We start from the raw sequence: 12,880 nt of genomic DNA on the forward strand, positions 1-12,880 counted from the left end.
CAGAAATAGATCAAACAACCAAGAGATACTTCATTTTTCCTCTTTCATGTTGGAATTTGGACCTGAACCAAGAAATTATCTTGACTCTAAGATGGTTGATATGTCAAAACCTCTTCTCTCTCTCAAACTGCTTTAACTTTACATTGCTTTCTCTGAAAAGGTCTTGTGCAGTGTCTTTTCTCTTTGCAAACATATTGGAACCAGCCTTTTGAAGGCTGAATCCTTAAGCAGCACTTGAGAAGAGACTTCCCATTATTTCATCTCTAGAAAAGAAGAAAAATAGAGAAGGGAAGGCCCACCACAGAAAAATACTGCACCAACAGATCATGTCTCAGACAACACCAAAACTGAAATAAGCACTTATATGGACGGTGAACGGGTTGGTGAGAACTAACACTACCCACCCACTGTAGCAGCTGTCAGCAATACTCACCAGTAAAAGCTGGCACTGTAGCCTAGGCACAAGGACAAAAAGCAAGAACCAGCACAAAACCACGGCTTAGCAGTTACCATGACATGAAAAAAGTGTGCAAAAAAAACAAACACTTCTATTATTGGCATTACTCTGCATTTAAAAATTCCCCAAACACCCACATTTTAGGTTGCAGCACAACTTCTTAGAGGACAATCTGCATGGTATTCTGCAATTTAAAGTCCTCCCAGAAATAAAAGCCTATATAAACAAACACACACACACTCATGAAAAGCACCACAGCACACAATGGATAGGGCAGCATGAAAGAACCACAGCAGACTTTCTACCAATTTAGAGTCATCTAAACTGTGTCAGAGCCATGCCCTGGCTGTGTCAGAGCCATGCCCTGCATTAGTCCCAAGTTGAGTTGGGACTAATGAGTTGTGCAGTTATCCTATTTCATCTAACCCTTGGAGCCCTCAATCTTTGTTAGGAGTCTTCTTATCTAGAGGAACAAAGCAATTTAGCCTAAGAATAACTTTGATACAACAAACTGTTAACCAGTGTCACTGTATGGGGTCTGGCTGAGATGGAGGTCATTTTCCCCTCAGCAGCCCTCCCAGTGATGTGCTGTGCACTGGTAACTGGAAGGATGCTGACAACACATCTGTGTTTTGGCTATGGCTGAGCAGTGCTGGCACAGCATCAAGGCTGCCTCTCCAACATCTTCCCCCCAGCAGTGCCGGGGAGTATGCAAAGTCTTGGGAGGGGACATAGCCAGGACTGCTGACCCCAACTGACCAGAAGGATCACAGAATCACAGAAATTCAAGGCTGGAAGAGACCTATAAGATCATCAAGTCCAACCCATGTTCTAACTATTCAACTAGATCATGGCAGCAAGTGCCACATCCAGTCTTTTTTCGAACTCCTCGAGGGATGATGACTCCACCACCTCACTGGGCAGATGATTCCAGTATCTGACCACTCTTTCTGTAAAATACTTCCTTCTTAATTCTAACTTGCATCTCCCTTGACGCAGCTTGAGACTGTGTCCTCTTGTTCTATCTGTTGTCGCCCGGAGAAAGAGGCCGACCCCCAGCTCACCACAGCCACCCTTCAGGAGAGACTGACCCCCACCTCACCACAGCCACCCTTCAGGAAGTTGTAGAGGGTGATAAGGTCACCCCTGAGTCTCCTTTTCTCCAGGCTGAGCAACCCCAGCTCCCTCAGTCGTTCTTCATATGGCTTGTGCTCCAAGCCCCTCACCAGCCTCCTTGCCCTCCTCTGGACACGCTCAAGCATCTCAACGTCCCTCCTAAAGTGAGGGGCCCAGAACTGGATGCAATACTCCAGGTGAGGCCTCACCAGTGCCGAGTACAGGGGAAGAATGACCTCCCTGCTCCTGCTGGCCACACCATTCCTGATACTGGCCAGGATGCCATTGGCCCTCTTGGCCACCTGGGCACACTGCTGGCTCATATTCAAGCGACTGTCAACCAGCACCCCCAGGTCCCTTTCCACCTGAGCACTGTCCAGCCACACCGGCCCCAGCTTATATCGGTGCAGGGTATCCCATATCACATCTGCTCAGGAAAAACCTAAGAGAGAGGAGAAGGGCAGAGAATCCATTATTTAAAACATTTATAATCTGGAGCAACCACTAAGCCTACTGAAGCTCTGCTTCCCAGGAAATGGCTGGACAGCACTTGCTTCTGAAAAGTGGATAATAAAATTTCTTGGGCTTCTTTGCTTCCATGAATGCAATCTTTGCTTTATTAAGCTGCCTTTACTTTTTCCCACAAGGTTTTTTCCATCTTATTTTCTTCCCCCTGTTGTGCTGAGGAGGGGTGTGATAGAGTGGCTTGGTGGACAAGTGGCATCCAGCCAAGGACAACTCACCACACTCACCTGCAGCTGTTTTCCTCACACAGAGGCTCCCAGCTTTGATGGGCCAGGCTTACACTGACCTGCATGATGCCTGGCAGGTATTTACATCACTGCTTGCAAAAATGGTATGAAGACAACAGATTAACTTCCAACAGGAAGGTGCTAAGCCCTGCTTTCCTTACAATTCTTCCATGCTTTAAGATGGGACCAGAAAGGCTTCTCCTTTCATTACCTCCAGTTTTTACCTGGTAAAAGGATCATACTGCACAGTTCACCAGTGCATGGATACCTTTAGAATATAAATCAGAATCATACAATTCAATTTGCACACTGACTGAATAATGAGCATACACGGGACATTAATTTGTAAGAGAAAAAAGAGGAAACTGTGAAGGAGACAGAACAAATTATAGGACAGAGGCCACATAAATTACGGTTCGCTGAAATTTCACCTTGTGAAAAACCAGATTTCTAGTCACGCTCAAAAAGAACTAAATTTTTTGTTTCCTTGGAACATCCTGAATTTCTATTTACTCTCAGCCAAGACAGTCTGTACTGAGTTCAGCTCTAACAGCCACTATGCTGACCTTAGTGCATTGTTTTCTGTGAACTGCAGGCTCACCAACTGAACTAAACTGAGCACTGAAACAAACACAGACAGGGCCAGGAGTTTCAATGCCCACCTTTGGCCTGATTTATGTTTCTTTTTCTCACATCACACACCTTGACCTATCTGCTAAGCTATGAGAAATAGGTGTGAGTACCTCAGGACCAGCCAACCTCACCTGTGTGAGCAGCAACTCCACTCACTGGAAACAACATGGTTTGAAGCCCAGTATGAACTGTTCATGGTAGCTATGTCTTTAGACATTTTAATAATCTTTATGGAATCTTTACCACTGAAATTTTGGTTACTTCTTCTTCCAAGTGTGTTTCAAATGATGCCAGACATTATCTCTGGTATAGCACATGCTATTTTTGCTTGTACTAAACTTTTAAAAAAGCAGACAGGCAGTATGCATACTACAGTGTTTCTGCTAACACAAGAAACAGACAACAGCAGAGATGAGAACACTTCCCTTTCTCCAGAATCTGACAGAACATGGAACAATTTCTAAAATCTGACCTGATGGACTTGCTATACTGGTGCAGCTGCTTTGTGTGTTGTTACCATGCACCTTGGCAAGGCAGCAGTGCATGCCAAAACTGACTCCTAAGAAGATACTTGCACTCTGGAGGGAAAAAAAAAAAAAAAAAAAAAAAAAAAAAAAAAAAGCAGCATTTTCAAAGAATTGCAAGCATACCTAAACAGACAGTGACATATTTATCTAGCATGGCTAACCTATAACATAGGTGTGATTCTGTGAAATGCCATGGGGATAGCTCCAAGCATGAGAAATCACCCAGTAGAGAACAGGACTGCAGGCAAATTCTAAAAGCATCTGCCCTGGAGCACATGCATCACTTCAATCACTAAGAGTTGCTTACAGGTAAAACAGCAGATGCACCCCAACTATTTCCACTTTTCATCTATCAATAAATCTTGAGGGAAAGGACAGAACAAACCAGATAAAAGAAAATTAAAGAATGAATGGGGAAAACAGGTTTTGGCAATACAAGAAGACTTATTTTGAAGGCCTTCTCAATAATTATAATAAATAAAAGATTTCTTCCTTTTCTACTAAGTAATATTATCTCTTTGCCTTCTGAAAACAGAACTGACACAGTCAAGCATCTTTAGCTTCCACATTAGTTGTCAAGAGCAAAATGGAAGTAGCATGGGCAGGGGTGCTGACAGATAGACTGAAAATGACCAGAATTGCTCCACAAACAGAAGTACCATGGCACACAGATGGGAACCTTTCCGCAGTATCACGGAGTGAAGCTGGACTGATTCAGGTCCCTGGTTGCTATAGTGACAGATTTCCCCGTCCTTGCCATATGTCAGCCCTTCAGTGTTGCTTCCTCTCTCCTCCCTGCTTCAGCCAAAAGCTGGGCTAAAGCAGCCTGCTGTACATGCAAGACCATGCAGTCACCACACATGCACACGCTGTGAGAACAGCCCCACAGGTAATCTGATTCAGATCAATCACCATAGCAACCCAATCTTTTAGTCCCCAGATTTCAGCCTGTCGGGTGTATTTATAGAGCAGCTGCAGCGCTCCACCCCCTCTGCTCCACCAGCAAAGCTCCCAGCACTGCCCACACTACCAGCAAGCTTCACCCAGACACAAGGACTGCCTGGGGTCAGCGCTGAAACAGAGCCCTCTGGCACCTGCAGGCCCCAGGCCAGGAGATAGCACAGTGTCTGCAGCGTGCTAAACACCCCCAGTCCGTGAGCTTGCCATAGCCACGAGTACTACAAGTATCAGGAGGCGTTCTTGCCCACAGAAAGCTGAGTTACCAACCACAGCCGACAAAATGCGCTTACCCAGGCACCCACAGGATGCTTCCACAAACAGGCAGTGCAGGCACAGAAAGAACATGCACGGTGTGCTAACACAAACACACAATCCTAACAGGAACTTGCAGGCAAAGGCAAAGGAGAGGTTCCAGCAGCACCTGCCCCACAGAGCCACAACTGCCCCCACCGGTAGCACCTGAAAGCCATGAAAAAAAATCATGGCCAGGGCTTGAATGAGCAACAAGAGATAAGCATGTGAGGAAGAATGGTATGCAAATACTGCTATCCATTTTATTCCATTACACTCTTGGGGAAAACCATCAACAGTAACCTAATGCAGGAAAAGCACACTCTTTTACAGCACTCTGCTTTCTAAAAGGAAGGAGATGACAGATTTAAGCCTCAGCCACAGGACATTTCACACTCTTCAATTTAGGTTAAAGACCTTATTCTCCTCCCCTCCTTTACTGTATGAAACATCTCTCTCATGATCCTTCCTGGGCAGGATCATTGTGTAGGGCACCACTCTCTATAGAATCATAGAACAAATTCTGGCATAAAAACCCTCTCCCAATCTGGCCAGTTCTCCTGCTCTACACTGTTTGAATTTAAATTCATCTCTAATTCAAAAATCATCTCCGGAGATTTGCATGAGAGAACAGTAACACAAGGCCAGCTCTTTTGGAGTCTGTCCTTTCTTGCCCCCCTTGTGAAACATCACCATCATCAATGAGAGCCTTCTCGTTTTCTCTACGTCATCAGCTTTTCGCTGATCCTCAAATCTGCACTTAAATATTTTGCAAGGAGAAGGAGTGGGAGGAAGGAAGGGCAAACCAAAGCCCACACAATGCCCCTGAGCCCAATTAGCCTCACACCACCTGCAACCACTACAGCATTCCATTCTTTTCCAAACCAGAAGTGCTTTTGGTGTGAGCTTTGAGCTGAGAAACGCTGGTGCTGCTTCTGGCGCAGCCCAGACCCCAGCACCCACAGGATGCTTCCATTCCCAGCCCTCTGCTGGGAATTTGAGCAGTACACCACAGTTCCCATAATGCAGGCACCAGAGGGTTTTTTCCAAAAACCAAATAGTGTAAATGTACAGCCATAAAAAAATTAACAAGAAAACAACAAAGCATGTGACATTTGAGAGAACTGCTGGATGCAGCTGCAACTGCTAAATTATTCAGTGCTTTCCCTTGCCACGGCACCTCCCCCAGCCACAGTGAGCAGCTCTGGGCCAGGAGACATCACCACCACCAGATACAGATACAGGCACATTCAACTCTTTCCTGGAAATCGGTCATACAGACAAACGGGATCCAAATAATAAATTACAGCCATTTGTAAGACAGAGGAGGGGGAATGATCACAAGCAGTGCGGAAACACTGAAACATTGCTCAGGATAATGTGAACCAGAAAATAAAGTACTTTAAATAATCCAGTCATTTGGCTGTTGTTAGCACCTCAGAACCCAGAGCCCCACATTTGTTTTGCCTTGTGTATTAGAAGCACTCAGCCTGTGTCCCCACGTGTGCCACCTGCTTGTTATTCCTTCCCTCTATGCACCTTCCCCTACTCTTCATCAACACTGTGGGAGACCAGAAATTCCTGCTCTCAAACCAATCCTACTATTAATTTTGGTGATAAATCATCCTACCAGCTGGTCAAAACTGAAAGGAAATAAAAGAGACAAGCCCGTTTTCTCTCTACAAGAGCTCTGGGGTGTGAGAAGCGTGCGTTTGGCAGACTCACCCACACGTAAACACTGGGGGAAGCAAGCTCAGAGTGAAGGAGAGACAGGAACCGCCTCAAGCGGCTGTTGGAGCTGCAAACCACACAGCAAGGGCTCCCCAGAGCTCCCTGCAGACACTGCAGGGGCAGTCACCACAGCAAAGGAGGGAGGGAAAACACCACCCTGCTGGCCATGTCTTAAGACTACTTAATAAGAGAGAGGGGAGAAAGCAGGTGGCCTGGAGGGCAGAAGCAGCGTGCCCAGCTCGTGGCTCCAGCAGAGCAGTTTCACTGCTGCCCGACAGGAAACAGACACGGCAGCACAGCTGCTCCGCCTTCGTGGCCGCAGCAAATTTCGGTGGGTACTGGTTTTGATTCCTAATTATCTGTGTCACAGAAAGCACTCCTCTCCTCCTGCTAGCTGATGACAGGGAAACAGGCAGAGGCAAACTCCTCATCTCCTGTCACCAGGGCTTTCCAGAGCAAGGACGAGATACCCAGGCAAGAAGAGACCAGGAAAGCTGGTGTCAAAGCTACAGGCAAGAAGGCAATCAAAAGTTTTACACTGACATTGGCAAGTTCAGTCAGAATATAATGGGAAGCAGGACACAACCAGGGCACTGATCTTGCAGATGTGACAAAGTAACAGGATATGAAATAAAAGGCTGCTCTGCTCAAAAGATAACACACAGTTCCTGGAGGTCATCAGATAACAAATTTGACAGTAACGTATCTTTGTCCCTTGCACAAAGAAGCAAATGTTAATTCCCTGATTGTCACAACTGTTTAGAGATTAGTTACAAGCAAAACAAAAAGGCCATATCTGACAAATATTACCAGGTACATCAAAGGCAACATGATGACCAGCTCTGTTTCGAGGAATGCTGCTGCTTTGAAATAATGAAGGCAGTAGAAGAAACAGAAAACCATAAAACCTCGTTCCTTGCTGCTACTCTGATGCATTATTTCTCACAGCAACCCAGAAGCACAAGGCTCTCATTTAACTGCACTGGCTGGGATCACAGCGTGAGAACTGCCTCAGCTTAGGTAATTTAGGCATATGTAAGCAGCACTTCTTATTTCTAAATCCCTGCAAGGGTCCTGCTAGCAGCAGTGATCCAAAGTGAACACAACCTCTCCCAATTCAGTGGTTTCTGGGCACAACCTCCCCATCTGGGAGCTCCCCAGTGCAAAGATACTTCAGAGCTCCTGGCAGTACATGGGTCAGTTCTTCAGTTTGATTGGTTTGGGTTTCAGCTCATTATTATTATTCCACGACAGAAATCAGGAGCATGTTTGTCAATATTCAACAGTAACTTCCATGTTGTTTTGACAGGTTTAAGGAGATCCAGTGACAGAGAATCTAGCTGCTCTAGAATTATTTTCCAGCTCCAACAACAGAGCAAAGACCAGCCAAATTATACAGGTTCAGCCACCAAGAGTGAGCAGTAGATTGATTGAAGTTCTTCACAGCTCTCACAGTAGAGAAAGAAAAGCAGCAAAGCATTCTGTCTTCAAAAGAAATATCACAATTATTCCACAGATTAACAGATTATCCCACTAAAATACATTCCTTTCTAAGTGATGCTTCATGATGTTCATTTTTATTTCACTTTGTTTCTTATTAGGTCACAGGCAATCCTTTCACTTCACAAAAACTCATAGCTTGAGGTAGATGAAAGCTCTTTAAACTGGGGACATGACATTAATCTTGCATATCAAGCTCTTTCATTCCTTTTTAGTAAATCCTTTCCTCATTGTCACAAATCCCTAATCAGAAGCTGCATCTGTACTTTTTACCAGTACACTAAATAACTGCCTGAAATTTAATGCAGTATATCTTAAATGCAGGCACAACAGGGCCAAAGGACATGGCAGGAATTCATCTGGGCTGTAACATATGCATTGCCTGTCTCCAATTCCTTCCTAATGGAAAGTAAGTGAACCATTCACCTCTGTACTAAGTTTTAACATAAAAGTATCAATTACCATCTTGTGAGTATGATGGCAAATCCAGTTTAAAAATGACAGTGTGAAATGACAGGGAAGACACAGTACTTTACTCCATTTGTTATCTAAATGTTATACTAAATTTATTTGTTATACTAAATCTCTACCAATCCCTGCCCCCCCCCTAAAAAAAAAGAAAGCCATTCTTCTAACAAATGTATCTGGAAAGGAGTATCAGAGAAAATCTACTAGCTGGAATGCTGGAAATTAGAAACCTTGAAGAAATTTATTCTCTTAGAATTTAGCAGTACTTGAGACTTTCTAATTTAATACTCAAAGTTTTTATAAATATTTGGTTTTGCAACTGACTCACCACAAAAGATATTAAATAGACCAGACTGAACATCTTGACAGAAGTATGCCTAGTATATCCTGTCTATACAGAACCTGAGTATTTGATATGGCTTGAGAGGGGAAAAGCTATAAATTATGAGCCTCTATGCCCCTGAGCCCAAGGCAGATAAAATCAAAGCCAACACTAATTTAATTCAGGAAGATAATATGAACAAGTGTTCTAGTAAGGCCTGAAATGCACTGATGCTTCCACCATTTCTACTGAACCATCAGTCCTGATGCTCTAAAACCTAAAAAGCTACTTTGGCTAGGTAGGCAAGCATTACTGTAAAAAATCCTCCAAACTTTTACTCCCCCGACCCCCAAATCCTTCTAAAACAGACAGAAGTTGGACTCAATACTCAGGCACATGATGTGGCTCTTGGGGATGGTCCTGTGAAGGCTCAGGAGCTGGATTCAATGATTCCATGATCCTTGTGGGTCCCTTCCAGCTCAGCACATCCTGAGATTCATTACATACATGCCCTGTCTGCTTTCAAGAGTTACAGAATGGTACCATGGTTGAAGAAGAGGTTTGCCCTCTGGTATATATTTATGTTTTTCCATGAAAACTTTAAACTAGAGGCCTTTTTTTTCTTTTTTTTTTTTTTCTTTTTTTTTCTTTTTTTTTTTTTTTTTGCTAATTTCCACACAGCATTTGGTTCACCATCTTTCATAGCTTTGGCACATAACACACTTCCTAGAACTATGTCTTGGCCATTTTATGCATTTTGTGTAGACAACACACTTTCAGGGAGGATACTGTTTTCCTTTTTTGCCCATCGAGTAAGCTTAGAATTGTTTTAAAAGCAGTAACCTGGAAAGCCATGCAGTAGGACTCTGAAGCTTACAGCTTGAAATCTGTTAATTTGGTAAGAACACAGGAGTCCAGACTTGTGATACAACTGCAGCACCACTGGACAGGGAGCTACAAGATCTTTTAGTGAGGACAAGGCTATATTACTGTCCAAACAAAAGCATTCTAGAGACTTGCTGATGATTTTGCATTTTGTTAAACACACAGTAAGATACTTAACGAGTGTGCATTTAATCACAGTGTCTATTAAACTGTGTTCAAAAGCTGTGCATTTTCTAACAATACAACAATAAGGCAAAAATAGTATTTTATAGATGGAATGATCTATCAGTTCAGTGTTACATAACATGCTGTGAGGGAATGGCCAGATTAGATCCTGTAAAAACTGCATTTTTAGCTGTGTTGGATGTGAAGTGCTCTCTTGGATGTGTCAGGATTGCAGCTTTTCATTAGTGCTGAACACAGCAAGTGCATCTTGTGCCCAATCCAAAACAGCTGCCTAGGTCCAAGCAGTATAAAGTCCAAAAATAGAGACACTTCCCAAACAACCTATATTTGGATGACTTTGGTTTGATTATGTGACCCTCAAGACACCACAATAAATCTTCCCTCCTCTTGCTTGTGTCTACAAGTAGCATCGTTTTTGCAGATAAGCAATGGTGCAAGGAGCACAGCAAGGACACTTGAGAGCACACCAACAGAAACGCTGGCCCGGAGTCACACTGGACACACAGAAAATGGCTGGCTTGTCTACGGAGAGCACAACACATTGCCAGATGACAGTTCTGCCCCATCTCCGTGGGGCTGCAAATTTATAATGTATGTTATTTTGCATATGACTGAAAACAGCGTGGTATGTGGAGGAGTTCAGGGGGGAATGACAGAGAAGAAAGACGAGAAACAAATCCGTTTCCTTCAAAGCTTATCATTTCTTGAAACACCTCTTTATCGTGACTCCACACAAACAGTGACACAGACCAAGCTTTCTTCCCCTCCTCCACCTGACAATAAAAGCCAGCAACACAACAAGGTGGTGACACCCATTTCTGAGGGGAAAATGTTTTTGATTTATAGTCGACTTCACATGAAATTGCCCAGTACAAAGTGGATTTCCTATTCTATTGTCTTGCAGAGTAACAGGATCTGCTGTTTACAAACCAAGGAGTAAAAGCACCTTTCCAGTCACATTACCGCAGCAGCCCCCTCACACGGCTGCACGCCTCACCCTTTCCAAGGGGTTCTGTCCACCCTGAGCCGCCTGCTCCCTTCCCTCAGCACCCCGTCCGCTTCCCCCCGGCAGGGAGCGAGGTAAAGCCTCCGGGTGGCCGGGACCGAGGGCAGAGCCCCCTGCCCGCCGGCCACGCCGCTGCTCCCACAGCGGCCCGGTCCCGCCTGGAAACCCGCGGCGAGCCCGCAGGGGCTGCTGCCGACAGCGGCCGGCTGAGCCCGCGGCCACAGCGGGACACCGCGGCCACAGCGGGACACCGCGGCCCCGCCCGCCACCGGCGCCCGGGACGATGGAGCCGAACCCGGCCGGCCCCTCTCCGGGCAGCGGCGGGACACGATCCCTGTCCGCCGCCGGCCGTGACCTTGCGGAAGGGCTCGCCGCTCTCGAGCATCACCATCGCGCCCGGCCGGGCGGCTGCGGCAGCGGCAGCGCTCGGGGCGAGCGGGGGGGCCCCGCCGCCAGCTGTCCGGGTGCGGGTCACCGCAGGCAGAGCTGCCGGCCGCGCTCCGCGCTCCCCAGCCCGACCCACACCTAAGGTCGGTGGGGTAGGCTCCGCTCGTGACATGTGCACGCACCCGGCCGCCCGCGGCACCGGCACCGGGCCCCGCCCGGCCGGCTCGCTCCGCTCACCTGCGCCGCCGCCACCGCCGCTCTGCGCCGCCCGCCCAGTTCCGCATCGAGCGCCGGCGGCGGCGCGCGCCACAGCCGGAGCAGGGGGGCAGCGGGGGCGGGCGGAGCGAACCACTCGCGGCGGGGGCGGGGGGAGCCGTCCCGACAGCTGCCCGCAGGGGGCGCTGCAGGCGGGATTGGAGGCGGGATTGGAGGCGGGTTTGGAGAGGAGATGGAGGCGGGATGGAGGCGGGATTGGAGAGGAGATGGAGGCGGGATGGAGGCGGGATTGGATGGGAGATGGAGGCGGGATGGAGGCGGGATTGGAGGGGAGATGGAGGCGGGTTTGGAGAGGAGATGGAGGCGGGATGGAGGCGGGATTGGAGAGGAGATGGAGGCGGGATTGGATGGGAGATGGAGGCGGGATGGAGGCGGAATGGAGGCGGGTTTGGAGGGGAGATGGAGGCGGGATTGGAGGGGAGATGGAGGCGGGATTGGAGAGGAGATGGAGGCGGGATTGGAGGGGAGATGGAGGCGGAATTGAGGCGGGATTGGAGGCGGGATTGGAGGCGGGGTGTCAGGAAGCGTGGAGCGACGCAGCTCTCCTGCGCAGGCTGCGTCGAGAGAACCGGGAACGCTTCAGCCGCTTGAAGCGTGGAATTGGTGCTTTCAGACCTCGTCCTGGCAAGCAGCAGCTGAAGCCTCGCAGCAGAGCCCGGCTCCAGACGGACAAGAACACGCTGCCTTGCGGCAAGGAGACACAGGGCCGTGTACTTTCACCCTCTGTATTGAGCTACATACTTGCTGATTTGCTAGTAGCTTCATAAGATTACAAGATTATTTGGTTATTAAAAGGTTGAGACAAAGCTTTTTTTAACTCCTTCCAGGCTCCTAAAAACCAGTATGCTGCTCAAACAAATCCATTTATTAACAAAACCAAAACTACTAAAATAAACCCAAAATGCAACCAAAAGCACCACAAGTAACCTACAATTTTTGTACATTGAGAGTGCAAAATGGAGAAACACTGTTTGATATCTGTCATCTATACTTTGCCCACTGTAGAGGACTTGGGTTTTCAGAAATAACTTTCCTCCCGCCCCATTGATCTGAATTCATCATGAGCAGATACAGATGTTGAATAAGGGTACAGCCAGCCAGGAACACTTCCCAGGATTATAATTCAAACACCCCAAGATTTCTCCAGCAGCCAAATCAGCAAAATTGATATGAAATAGATCAGGCATAGAGACTTAGAGCAGCAGGATTGAATCTCAGGCCAAGATAGCATTTTGTAAACATAAAAGTACAAAGGGTCACCAATCTCACAGATGGTTCTTCCCCCATACCTGCTTACTTGAGCTCGACAGGCTAATTTGCGAAGCTTCTAAAAGACAAAAAAAAAAAAGGTTCTGTACTGATTTGCACTTTCAAAAAAAGTGA

At 46.7% G+C, this 12,880-nt stretch overlaps 1 protein-coding gene across 26 annotated transcripts in view; it reads right to left on the bottom strand.

Moving 5' to 3' along the window:
- MADD (MAP kinase activating death domain) overlaps positions 1-11,528 on the bottom strand; it is a 69,146-nt gene extending 57,618 nt beyond the window's left edge. For 22 of the 26 annotated variants that reach the window (XM_063158927.1, XM_063158926.1, XM_063158922.1 and 19 more), the window contains exon 1: positions 3,431-3,548. The gene's annotated coding sequence lies outside the window, so the exon portion shown is untranslated. Of the gene's footprint in view, positions 1-3,430; positions 3,549-11,458 lie in introns of those variants that run through there. The other 4 variants (XM_063158928.1, XM_063158902.1, XM_063158925.1 and 1 more) reach the window with 2 other exon arrangements.
- Between the last annotated feature and the right edge of the window lie 1,352 nt (positions 11,529-12,880).

Source organism: Melospiza melodia, chromosome 6 (genome assembly GCF_035770615.1).
Source record: "Melospiza melodia melodia isolate bMelMel2 chromosome 6, bMelMel2.pri, whole genome shotgun sequence".
NCBI lineage: Eukaryota > Metazoa > Chordata > Aves > Passeriformes > Passerellidae > Melospiza > Melospiza melodia.